General features: G+C 35.7%; 2 long non-coding RNA genes across 3 annotated transcripts; one reads left to right on the top strand and one right to left on the bottom strand.

Annotated features, from left to right (window-relative positions):
- Nucleotides 1-319: 319 nt before the first annotated feature.
- LOC122478040 lies at nt 320-5,101 on the bottom strand. The gene is made up of 2 exons (XR_006295817.1): nt 4,880-5,101; nt 320-445 (listed from the first exon to the last, which is right to left on the bottom strand). It is a non-coding gene; the product is annotated as an uncharacterized LOC122478040 (long non-coding RNA).
- Nucleotides 5,102-7,775: 2,674 nt separating this feature from the next.
- Nucleotides 7,776-12,159, top strand: LOC122478039. Of its 2 annotated transcripts, none has more exons than XR_006295815.1 (3): nt 7,776-8,675; nt 8,891-10,306; nt 11,015-12,159. It is a non-coding gene; the product is annotated as an uncharacterized LOC122478039 (long non-coding RNA). The 2 variants fall into 2 exon arrangements; XR_006295816.1 differs by having other exon boundaries at nt 8,149-8,338; nt 10,171-10,306.
- The last annotated feature ends 617 nt before the right edge of the window (nt 12,160-12,776 follow it).

The following is a 12,776-nucleotide window of genomic DNA, read 5'->3' as shown; positions in this document are numbered from 1 at the left end:
AAATATTTACCTTGGGTGGGGGCTCCCGGGTGGCTCAGTTGGTTAAGCGTCTGAGTCCTGATTTTGACTCAAGTCAGATTCTTATGGCTGTAAGATCGAGCTCTGCACTGGGCTCCGTGCTGTCAGTACAGGGCCTGCTTGAGATTCTCTCCCTCTCTCTGTGCCCCTCACCCTTCTCTAAGTAAACAAACTTAAAGAAAATATTTACCTTGGGAAAATATTTTTTTGAAAGATAGGTGACTTACAGAGAACCAAGATTCATATTAAGCTTTGTATGTGTTTTCTACATTTGTCTAAAAATTGCCACAAACTTAACAGCTTTAAATAAAATACATTTATTACATCGTGTTTTCTGCAGGCCAAGGATTTGTGACAGTTTACTTGTATCCTCTGTTTAGGGTCTCACGAGACTGTAACCAAGGTGTTAGCTGGGCTGCATTCTCATCTGGAAAAATAAATGGGGAAGAATATATTTCCAAGTTCATTCAGGTTGCTGAAATAATTTTAAAATTTTTAAATTAAAATTTAGAAAATGACAGGACCAAGAGAGGTTAAAATTTAAAAAATGACAGGGACCGAGAGAAATATCATGTTACCTAGGCATGATATTTCTCAGACTTAAGAAGATAACAAATTACTATGAATTCTGTATGTATATAAAATAGATTACTTTCTTTCCCATGTTTTTACTACTAGCTGCAATTTACTCTTTTACAATTGCCGTAGCTAATATTGTGATAGTAAAAAACACAACAAACATTAATTTTGTTTCCATTAGCCTACAAAAAATCTTGATGACAGACACTTCTGAATATATGAGAAAATATTTTATTTTTGGAATAAAGTATCATAAATATAGCCCAACTTAAGAACACCGATAAGTGGTTATAAACTGGTTCTCAAATAAATTTGCCAGAGTGAGTTATAATTGCTCTACAGGTAAAGTTTTCTAATTATAATTGCTCTAACCTTTTAAGGTTAACATTTGAAAATATTATGAAAGAGAAATGAGAATTTTAATCTAATGCTTAAAAATCAGTCTTCCAAAATTAATTTGAGCATTCTAAGCTCTGACATGTAAATTTGAAAGTGTTGTTTCTTCAGAAGAATTCTCCTCAAAAGAAATTCCAGGAAGAAATGACAGCCAGAGAATTGCTCAAAACAGAGACAAACAATATATCTGAAAAAGAATTTAGAATAACAGTCAAAAGACTAATAGCCTGGCTTTAAAAAAAAAAAAAAAAAGCATAGAAGACAGCAGAGAATCTATTACTACAGAGATCAGAGACCTAAGAAATAGTCACAATGAATTAAGGAATGCTATAAATGAGATGGAAAATAATAAACTAGATGCAGTGACAGTGAGGATGGAGGAGAGAATAGGTGAAATCAAAGATAAAATTATGGAAAATGATGAAAAAAAGAGGGAAAATAAATGACTAGACCATAAGGAGAGAATTCAAGACCTAAGTGATTCAATGAAATGAAATAATACCTATATCATAGGAATTCCAGAAGAGAGAAGGTTTATTTGAACAAATGATAGCTGAGAATGTCTCTAATCTGGGGAAGGAAACAGGCATCCAAGTCCAAGAGGCACAAAGAACTCCCATCAAAATCAACAAGAACAGGTAAACACCACAACATATTGTGAAACTGGCAAAATACAAAGATGAAGACAGAATTATGAAAGCAGTTAGGGACAAAGAGGTATTAAACCACAAGGGTGGACACATAAGGGTAGTAGCAGACCTGTCCATTGAAACTTGGAAGGCCAGAAGGAAGTGTCAGGAAACATTCAATGTGCTGAACAGGAAAAATATGCAGCCAAGAATCCCTTATCCAGCAAGGCTATCATTCAGAATAGAAGGAGAGATAAAGGTTTTCCAACACAAAAACTAAAGGAGTTCATGCAGGAAATTCTAAGAGGGACTCTGTGACTGGAAAGCAGCAAAGATAACAAAGAACCAGAAACACCACCACAAGCATGAAACCTACAGATATCACAATGACACTAAATCCACATCTTTCAATAAGCACTCTGAATGTAAATGGACTAAATGCCCCAATAAAAAGACATAGGGTATGAGAATGGGTTAAAAAGAAAAAAAAAAAAAAAGATCCATGTATATGCTGCCTACAAGAGATTCATTTTAGACCTTAGGACACCTGCACATTGAAAGTGAGGGGATGGTGAACCACCTAATATGCTACCAGACATCAAAAGAAAGGTAGAGTAGCCATACTTACATCAGACAAACTATATTCTTTAAAAAGACTGTAACAAGAGATGAAGGGCACTGTATCATAATTAAGTGGCCTATCCATCAAGAAGAGCTAACAATTATACATGTTTATGCCCCCAACATGGAATAACCAAATATATAAATCAATCACAGACATAAATAAATGTATAGATAATAATACCATGATTGTAGGGGACCTTAATACTCCACTCATAGCAATGCACAGATCATCGGCGGAAGAAAATCAATAAGGAAACAATGGCTCTGAATGACACATTGGACCAAATGGACTTAACAGATATATTAAGAACTTTTCATCCAAAAGCAGCAGAATACACATTCTTCTCAAGTGTACATGGAACATTCTCTAAAATAGATTACACATTGGGTCAGAAAACAGCCCTCAATAAATATAAGAATTGAGATCATACCATGCATATTTTCAGATCACAGCACTATGAAACTTGAAATCAACCACGAGAAAAAATTTGGAAAGTCCCAAATACATGGAGGTTAAGGAATATCCTACTAAAGAATGAATGGGTTAACCAAGAAATTAAAGAAGAAATTTAAAAATATATGGAAGCAAATGAAAATGAAAACACAACAGTCCAAACCCTGTGGGATACAGCAAAGGCAGTCCTAAGAGGAAAATACATTGCCATTCAGGCCTATCTCAAGAAGCAAGAAAGGTCCCAAATATACAACCTAACCTCACACCTAAAGGAACCAGAAGGGCAGCAGCAAAGAAAGCACAAAGCCAAAAGAAAAGAAATAATAATGATTAGAGCAGAAATAAACAATATAGAATCTAAAAAAAAAAAAAGTAGATCAATGAATCTAAGAGCTGCCTTTTTGAAAGAATAAACCAAATTGTTAAACCCCTAACTAGACTTCTTGAAAAGAAGAGAGTACCCAAATAGATAAAATCACAAATGAAAGAGGAGAGATGACAACTAACACCAAAGAAATACAATTATTAGACAACACTATGAAAAATCGTATGTCAACAAACTGGACAATCTGGAAGAAATGGGCAAATTCCTAGACACTCACACACTACCAAAACTCAAATGGGAAGAAATAGAAAATTTGAATACACCCATATCCAGTGAAGAAACTGAATCAGTTATCAAAAAACTCCCAAGTAAGAGTCCTGGACTAGATGGCTTCCCTGGGGAATTCTACCAGACATTTAAAGCAGTCAACTCCTATTCTCCTCAAGTTTTTTCAAAAAATATAAATGGAAAAAAAGCTTCCAGACTCATTCTAGGAAGTCAGCATTACCTTGATTCCCAATCCAGACAAAGACCCCACTAATAAGGAGAATTACAGGCCAATATCCCTAATGAACATGCATGCAAATATTCTCAACAAGATACTAGCAAATCTAATTCAACTGTATATTAAACGAATTATTCACCATGATCAAGTGGGATTCATTCCTGGGCTGCAGGGTTGGGTCAATAATTGCAAATCAATCAATGTGATACATCACATTAATAGAAGAAAGGATAAGAACCATAGGATCCTGTCAATAGAAGCAGAAAACACAATTGACAAAATACAGCATCCTTTCTTAATTAAAACCCTCAAGAAAGTGGGGATAGAAGGAACACACCTAAACATCATAAAAGCCATATATGAAAAGCCCACAGCTAATATCATCCTCAATAAGGGACAACAGAGAGCTTTCCTCCTGAGATCAGGAACACGACAGAGATGTCTACTCTCACCACTGTTGTCTAACATAGTGTTGGAAGTCCTAGCCTCAGCAATCAGACAACAAAATGAAACACAAGGCATCCAAATTAGCAAAGAAGTCAAACTTTCACTCTTCGCAGATGACACGATACTCTACATGGGAAACCCGAAAGATTCCACCAAAAAAACTGGTAGAGCTGATACATGAATTCAGCAAAGTCGCAGGATATACAATTAATGTACAGAAATCAGTTGCATTTCTATACACCAATAATGAAGCAACAGAAAGATATCAAGGTATCGATCGCATTTAGAATTGCACCAAGAACTATAAAAATACCTAGGAATAAACCTAACCAAAGAGGTAAAAGATCTGTATGCTGAAAACTATAGAAAGTTTATGAAAGAAATTGAAGACACAAAGAAATCAAAAAACATTCCATACTCATGGATCAGAAGAACAAATATTGTCAAAATGTCGATACTACCCAAAGCAATCTACAGATGCAATGCAATCCCAATCAAAATAGCACCAGCATTCTTCACAGAAATAGAACAAACAATCTTAAAATTTGTATGGAACCAGAAAAGACCATGAATAACCAAAGTAATGTTTAAAAAGAAAACCAAAGCTGGAGGCATCATAATCCCAGACTTTAGCCTGTATTACAAAGCTGTAATTGAGACAGTATGGTATTGGCACAAAAACAGACACTAGGCCAATGCAACAGAATACAAAACCCAGAAATGGACCCACAAACATATGGCCAACTAATCTTCAACAAACCAGGAAAGAGTATCCATTGGAAAAAAAGACAGTCTCTTTAGCAAATGGTGCTGGGAGAACTGGACAACAACATGTATAAGAATGAAACCGGACCACTTTTTTTACACCATACACAAAAATAAACTCAAAATGGATGAAAGACCTAAATGTGAGATAGGAAGCCATCAAAATCCTCGAGGAGATAACAGGCAGCAACCTCTTGGACCTTTGCCACAGCAATTTATTTGACATGTCTCTGAAGGTAAGGGAAGTAAAACCACAAATGAAGTATTGGGATGTCATCAAAATAAAAACCTTCTGCACAAGAAAAGAAACAATCAACAAAACTAAAAGGCAACCAACAAAATGGGAGAAGATATTTGCAAATAACATACTGGATAAAGGGTTAGAATCAAAAATCTATAAAGAACTTACCAAACTCAACACCCAAAAAACAAATAATCCAGTGAAGAAATGGGCAGGAGAGATGAATAGTCTCTTTTCCAAAGAAGACATCCAAAGGCAAACAGACACAATGAAAAGATGCTCCACATCAGTCATCTTCAGGGAAATACAAATGAAAACAAGCTGCTCAGAGTGGCTAAAATTAACAACTCAGGAAACAACAGATGTTGGCAAGGATGTGGAAAAAAGGGAACACTCCTAAACTGTTGGTGGGAATGAAAACTGGTGCAGCCACTCTGGAAAAGTGTGGAGGTTCCTCAAAAAAATTAAAAAAGAATTACCCTACACCCCAGCAATAGCACTACTCAGAATTTGTCCAAAGGATACAGGAGTGCTGATTCATAGGGGCACATGCACCCCAATGTTTATAGCAGCACTCTCAACAATAGCCAAACTATGGAAAGAGTCCAAATGTCCATCAATTGATGAATGGATAAAGAAGATGTGGTATATATACACAATGGAATACTATTCACCAATGAAAAAGAAATACTGCCATTTGCAACAACATGGATACAACTGGAGGGTATTATGGTAAGCTTAAATAAGAGAAAGACAAACATCGTATGATTTCACTCATATGTGGAATCTGAGAAACCTAACAGATGACCATAGAGAAAGGGAAGGAAAAGTAAGATACAGAGACGGGGGCAAGCCCTAAGAGACTCTTAATTAGAGAAAACAGACTGAGGGTTGATGGGGGTGGAGGGCTGGGGAAGTGGGGAAGATGGGTGAAGGGCACTGAGGAGAGCACTTGTTGGGATGAGCATTGAGTGTTGTATATAAGTGATGAATCACAGGAATCTATTCTTGAAGCCAAGTTAGCTAACTTGACAATAAATAAATAAAAACAAAGAAAAAAAGAAAAGAAACTGTTGTTTCTTATTACTTCACTTCACACACATAAAGTAGTTGTATTAGTTAGGGTTCTCCAGATAAATAGAAATAGAACCAATAGGGGAGATGTATATATATATATATATATATATATATATATATATATACACACACACACACACACACACACATACATATACATATATTATAGAAATTTATTATAGGAATTAAATCATGTAATTATGAAGGCTAAGTCCCACGATCTGCTGACTGTAAACTGGACAATCAGAAAATCTGGTGGTATAATTCAGTCTGAGTCTGAAGTTCTGGGAACTAGGGGAGCCAATGGTGTAACTTAGTCAAGATTGAAAGCCTAGGGGAGGAGAGAGGTGCTGCTATAAGTCCTGGAGTCTGAAGCCTGAGAACCAGGAACTCCAATGTCTGATAGCAGGAAAGAGAATTCCTTTGCCTTTTTGTTCTATTGAGGCCCTCAACAGATTGGATGGAATTTCTCAAATAAAAATGTTCAAAATATTTTCATGTACTTATGGCTGCTGATGTATCAACTTTGGAGAAATGTCTTATTTAAGCTCTTAGTGTATTTGGTTTTGAGTTTATTTGAGAGAGAGAGAGAAAGAGAGAGAGTGAAAGAGAGAGGAAGACAGAGAGAGAGAGCAGAGGAACAGAGAGGGAAAGGAGAATCCCAAGCAGGTTTTGCACTGTCAGCATGGAGTCTGATGTAGGGCTTGATGTGGGATTTGACATGGGACTGGAAGAAGGGTTTGAACTCACACTGTGAGATCATGACCTGATCAAAAGTCTGATGCTTAACCAACTAAACCACCCAGGTGCCCCTCTTGGTGCATTATAAATTGGGTTTTGTTTCTGTTTTTTAATTGGAAGTGTTCTTTATATATTCTGCATGCTAGTACTTTTTTAAAAAAAAATTGTTTTTATTTGATTTTTGAGAGACAGAATGCAAGCAGGGGGAGGAGCAGATAGGGAGACACAGAATCCCAAGCAGGCTCCAGGCTCTGAGCCACCAGCACAGAGTCTGACGCGGGGATCAAACCCCTGAACCGCAAGATCATGACCTGAGCTGAAGTCAGATGCTTAACCAATTGAGACATCCAGTCACCCCACATGCTAGTACTTTCTTAAATATATTTTTTCCAAGTATTTCCAGTTTTGTGGGTTGTCTTTTCACTTTCCTGACAATGTCCTATGGTATAAAAGTTTATGTTTGATGGAAGTCCAATTTATTTTCTTTTCGTGATTTTAATTTCAGTGTTATACCTAAGAATCAACTGCCAAATTAAGGGTCAGGAAAATTTAACTATATTTTCTATTAAAGTTTTTATAGTGTTAGCTCATACATTTAGCTTTTCATTGATTTTGAGTTCATTTTTGTAAAGGGTATGAAGTAAAGGTCCAACTACATTCTTTTCTAAGTTGCTCTCCAGTTGTTGAAGGACCATCTGTTGAAGAGATTATTCTTTCATAATTGAATCATCTTGGCAACCTTCTAAAAATCAATTAGCCATAGATGTATGGGAGTTATTTCTGGACTCTCTTTTCTATTCCATTGGCTGATATGTCTATCCTTATAAAAATACCACATTGTTTAGATTACTATAACTTTGTTGTAAGGTTTGAAAAAAGAAAGTGTCCATCATCTAGATTTGTGTTTCTCAAGATTGTTTAGGCTATCCAGGGCCCTTTGTAATTCTGTATCTATTTTAGGATCAGCTTTTCCATTTCTATAAAAATGACAGTTGAGATTTTGATAAGGATTACATTCAATCTGTATATCACTTTAAGGGCTGACAACATGCTAAAATATACTTTCCAGTAAATGAACACAGGATGCCTTTCCATTTGTTTAGGTTTTCTTTCATTTCTCTCAGCGAAGTTTTATAGACTTAAATTTACAAGCCTCCCACCTACTTGAATAAAATGTACCCTATTTTATTCTTTATGCTAATATTATAGATGGAATTGTTTCCTTATTTTCCCTTTTGCATTGTACATAGCTACTGTATAAAAATACAACTGACTTTTGTGTATTTTGCAAATGTTCTGAAACCTTGCTGAATTTCTTACAAGCTCTACTGGTTTTTCACGCAGATTCTTTAGGACTTCCTACATGTAAGATCACGTCATCTGAGATTAAGACAGCTTTACTTCATCCATTCCAATTTCAGTGTATTTTATTCTTTTTCTTGCCTGACTGCTCTGGCTAGAACTTGTAGCACAAAGCTAAATACGAGTGGCATCATAGTTTTATTTGTGATAACAAAGGGAAGACAGACTTTTCACAGTAAGTATGTTAGCTGTTTTTCACAAATGCTTTTCATCCTGTTGAGGAAATTCCATTCTATTCTTAGTTTGTAGAGCTTTGTACATTGTGAAAGGGTGTGGAGTTTGTTAACATGTTGCTACATTTGATTTACTAGTACTTTATTAAGGTTTTTGGCATTTATAGATAAGGTGTATATATAGGTTGTGTTTGACACTGGTACAAGGGAAATGTCTCAAAATGAGTTGGAGTGTTTTCTCAATTCTATTTTCTGAAAGAGGTTGAAGAGTGGTATTAATTCTTTAATTTCTGAAAGAATTCACCAGTGGAACAATTTGGTACTAGGCTATTTTGTCAGGTCATTTTTTTTTTTTGGGGGGGGGGGGACAGAGAGAGACAGAGCATGAACGGGGGAGGGGCAGAGAGAGAGGGAGACACAGAATCGGAAACAGGCTCCAGGCTCTGAGCCATCAGCCCAGAGCCTGACGCAGGGCTCGAACTCACGGACCGCGAGATCGTGACCTGGCTGAAGTCGGACGCTTAACCGACTGCGCCACCCAGGCGCCCCCTCAGGTCATTTTTTAAAACACAATTTCCTGATATGAAATCCATATAACATCAAAGTAACAATTTTAAAGTGAACAGCTTAGTAGCATTAAATCCCATTCACGTGATCTACCTGCAAAATGTTCACCTCACTCAAAACACTATAGTCATTAAACAGTTTCTCCACATTGCCTCTCCGAGCTCATGGCAGCTACCAATCAAAATTCTTTTTCAAAGGAATTATCTATATGTATGGAATCATACATGCAACCTTTGTGTCTACTTTCATTCACTTCACATAATGTTTTGTTAAGTTCATCGACACTATAGCATGTATCAGTAATTCATGACTTTTCATGCCTGAATAATACTCCATTTTATGCATATACCAAAATTTTATTACTTTGGACATTTGCACTGTATTCTACTGCGGCTAAACCATTTTAAATAGCAGTTATGTTGACATTTCAATTTATGCACATTCTTGCCAAGACTTATTATTTTTCATGCTTTTTAAAAACCATGTTTATTTTGAAAGAGAGCACACAAGCAGGGGAAGGGCAGAGAGAGGAGAGGAAGAATCCCAAGCAGACTCCACGCTATCAGCACAGAGCCCCAACGTGGGGCTCTATCCCATGAACTGTGAGATCATGACCTGAGCCAAAAGTAAGAGTCAGATGCTTAACTGACTGAGCCACCCACGTGCCCCTATTCTTCATGCTTAAAAATATTTTTCACACTTAGTCATTTTTGAGAGTGAGACAGGCAGAGCATGAGTGGGGAAGGGGCAGAGAGAGAGGGAGACACAGAATCCAAAGCAGGCTCCAGGCTCTGAACTGTCAGCACAGAACCCCACGTGGGGCTTGCACCCATGAACGGTGAGATCATGACCTGAGCCGAAGTCGGACACTTAACCGACTTCAAGCCACCCTGGTGCCCCTTTCATGCTTTTTAAATTACAAGCAAACTAGTGGATGTGAAATGATCTCACTGTGGTTCTGATCTGCACTTCACTTATGTCTAATGTGAAGAATGTTTCATGTGTTTTTTGTCCATTTGTACATTTTCTTTGAAAAAATGTCTTTTCAAGATTTTGCATTTTAATTGTCAATTTGTTATTGAGATGTGACCAAGTTTTTAAAAAATACATAACATATTCTTGATACCAGACCTTTATTTAATATATGCTTTGTAAATATTTTCTCATCGTCTGCATATTGTCATTTTATTTTCTTGGTAATGTCTCTGGATGCATGAAAGTATTAATTTTTGATAAATTGAATATATTGTTTTTGCTTCTGCTTTAGGAATCACATTTAAGATTCTATCATCAAATCCAAGGTCATGAAGATTTATTCCTATTTTCTACTGAAAGTTATAGAGATTTAACTCTTGTATTTGGGATGCTGATACATTTTGAGTTAATTCCGTAGAAGGTGGAAGGTAGGAGTCCATCTTCATTTCTTTGCATGTGGAAATCCAGCTGTCCAAGCACTATTTGTTGATGGGACTGTTCATTCCTGTAAATCATCTTGGGACCCTCATCAATAATCAACTGGGTACAGATGTATGGATTTATTTCTGGAACCTCAATTCTATTCCAGATTCTATTAAGCTTTGAAATAAAAACTGGAGTCCTTCGACTTTATTCTTTTTCAAGATTGATTTGGGTATTCAGAAACCCTAGCAATTTTATATGAATTTCTGGATTAGCTTTTTCACTTCTGCATAAAATGCTGTTCAGATTTTGAGATTGCATTGAATGTGTAGATCACTATGGGTTGCACCAACATCTTAAGAACACTGTATTACATTACATGAACACAGGATGTTTTGCCATTTATTTACATGTTCTCTAATGTATTCCAGCAAAGTTTTGCAGTTTTCACTGAACATGTATTTTACCTCTCAGGTTAAATTTATCCCTAGGTATTTTCTTTTGTATGCATGGAATTATGTTAATTTTTCACACTGTAATTAGCTATAGAAATGCAATTAATTTTATGTGATTTTTAACCCTTTAACTTTCCTGATTCTGTTATTATGTCTGAAACTGTGCCCGTAGGGTTAATGAGGTTCAAACTAGCAGAAAATTTAAAACTTGTGTTTCAGAGAACTGTTTCCCCCTAATCAGCCATTGTATCTTTTCAGAACCCACCAATAAATCCACTAGCTGTCTCTGCAGAAGCCTGGACTCAAGGTCAACTAATAAGGTTCCAGCCTATGAAGAAGCAAAGTTCCATTCAGTTTATGCCAGTTCTGAGAGCATGCAAGTAGCTCCTTCTTCTTGTCCTAAAATAACCTCCTGACATCAGGGACTGAATTTTGCCTCATTTTGATGTTAACTTTCCACCCCAAAGTGAACAAGGAATGTATTTACATATATGTTTGCTCAGTGAGCATGTTCTACCTTTCCTCATGAATAGTCACAAGTTTCCCCACTCTTTTCTTCAATATGTATGTAATCTCAACTCCTATGGTTATAAAAAACTTGTTCTCTCCACCTTTGCGGAGTTGGATTTGAGGCTTGCCCTCCTGTCTCGTTTGGCTGCCTCTCAAATAAACCCTTTCCTTACTGCATACTGTTATTTTAAAATGCATAGATTCATCTAAACAACACGAAGCAAAAACTTCTATAACCAACAAAATAACTTGTCTACTCTCATACTTAACCTCAGGAAAACAACTTATTCTGTGTTACTATACTTTGCTTTTACCAAAACATCATCTGTATATAGGAATTTTGAATATGGATTCTTTCACCTACCAAAACCCATTTGAAATTCATCTATATTGCTCATGTATCAATAGTTCATTCTGCATTATTGTTTAGTTTTACATTATATGGATGTAGCACATTTTATTCATCCAATACTCTATTTGAGGGTCATTCAGGTTTTTTTCCAGTTTGGGCTGACAAAAAAAAAAAAGCTACTATGTTTTGATGGTGCACAACATTAACGCACAGTTCTATGTTAGAACACAGATTATTATTTCAACTTGGATAAATACCTTTAAGAGTAACTGCTTGGCCATATAATAGATGTACATTTAATTTTATAAGAAACTGACAAACTGCTTTTACAAAGTACCTGTCTCATTTGATAAGCAATGCATAGGAATTCCATTTATTCTGTATCTTTAGCAGCACTTTAAAATGTTGGTTTTTCTTATTCAGCCGTTCAAGATGTTTAGTGACGTCATGGTGATTTTAATCACCATTTCCTTAATGACAAATGGATGCTATTTTTCTATTTGCTTGTGTATTAATAAAAAATATATTTCCATCTTTTGTACATTTGTGATATAATTCATATACTACAAAATTAACCCTTTTCACTACCCACTTATCATTCCTTCTAGTCTCTGAAAACTACTCTTCTGCTCTATCACATAATAAATGGCATTTTGTGTCTGACTTCTATCATTTGCATAATATTTTCAAATTCATCCATATTGTACCAAGCATCAGTACTCTTTTTTTTTTCATTGTAGAATTTTTTTTTTATCAATAGGGGATCACTTTCATTATTTTTTTTTTATTTTCTATTTTTTTAAATTTACATCCAAATTAGTATATAGTGCAACAAAGATTTCAGGAGTAGATTTTTTAGTGCCCCTTACCCACTTAACCCATCCCCCCTCCCACAACCCCTCCAGTAACCTTCAGTTTGTTCTCCATACTTATGAGTCTCTTGTTTTGTCCCCTTGCCTATTTTTATATTATTTTTGTTTCCCTTCCCTTATGTTCATCTGTTTTGTCTAAGTCCTCATATGAGTGAAGTCATAGTACTTTATTCTTTTTATTATAATTTATTTCACTTTTTTGGCAGTGTCTCTTTAAGCATGAAAGTTATTAATTTTGATGAATTTTATGTACAGGTTGTCTTTGGCTGCTTGTACTTTACATATC

This window comes from Prionailurus bengalensis, chromosome X (genome assembly GCF_016509475.1).
Source record: "Prionailurus bengalensis isolate Pbe53 chromosome X, Fcat_Pben_1.1_paternal_pri, whole genome shotgun sequence".
Taxonomy (NCBI): Eukaryota; Metazoa; Chordata; class Mammalia; order Carnivora; family Felidae; genus Prionailurus; species Prionailurus bengalensis.
This window is presented reverse-complemented; position numbering and strand designations above follow the sequence as displayed.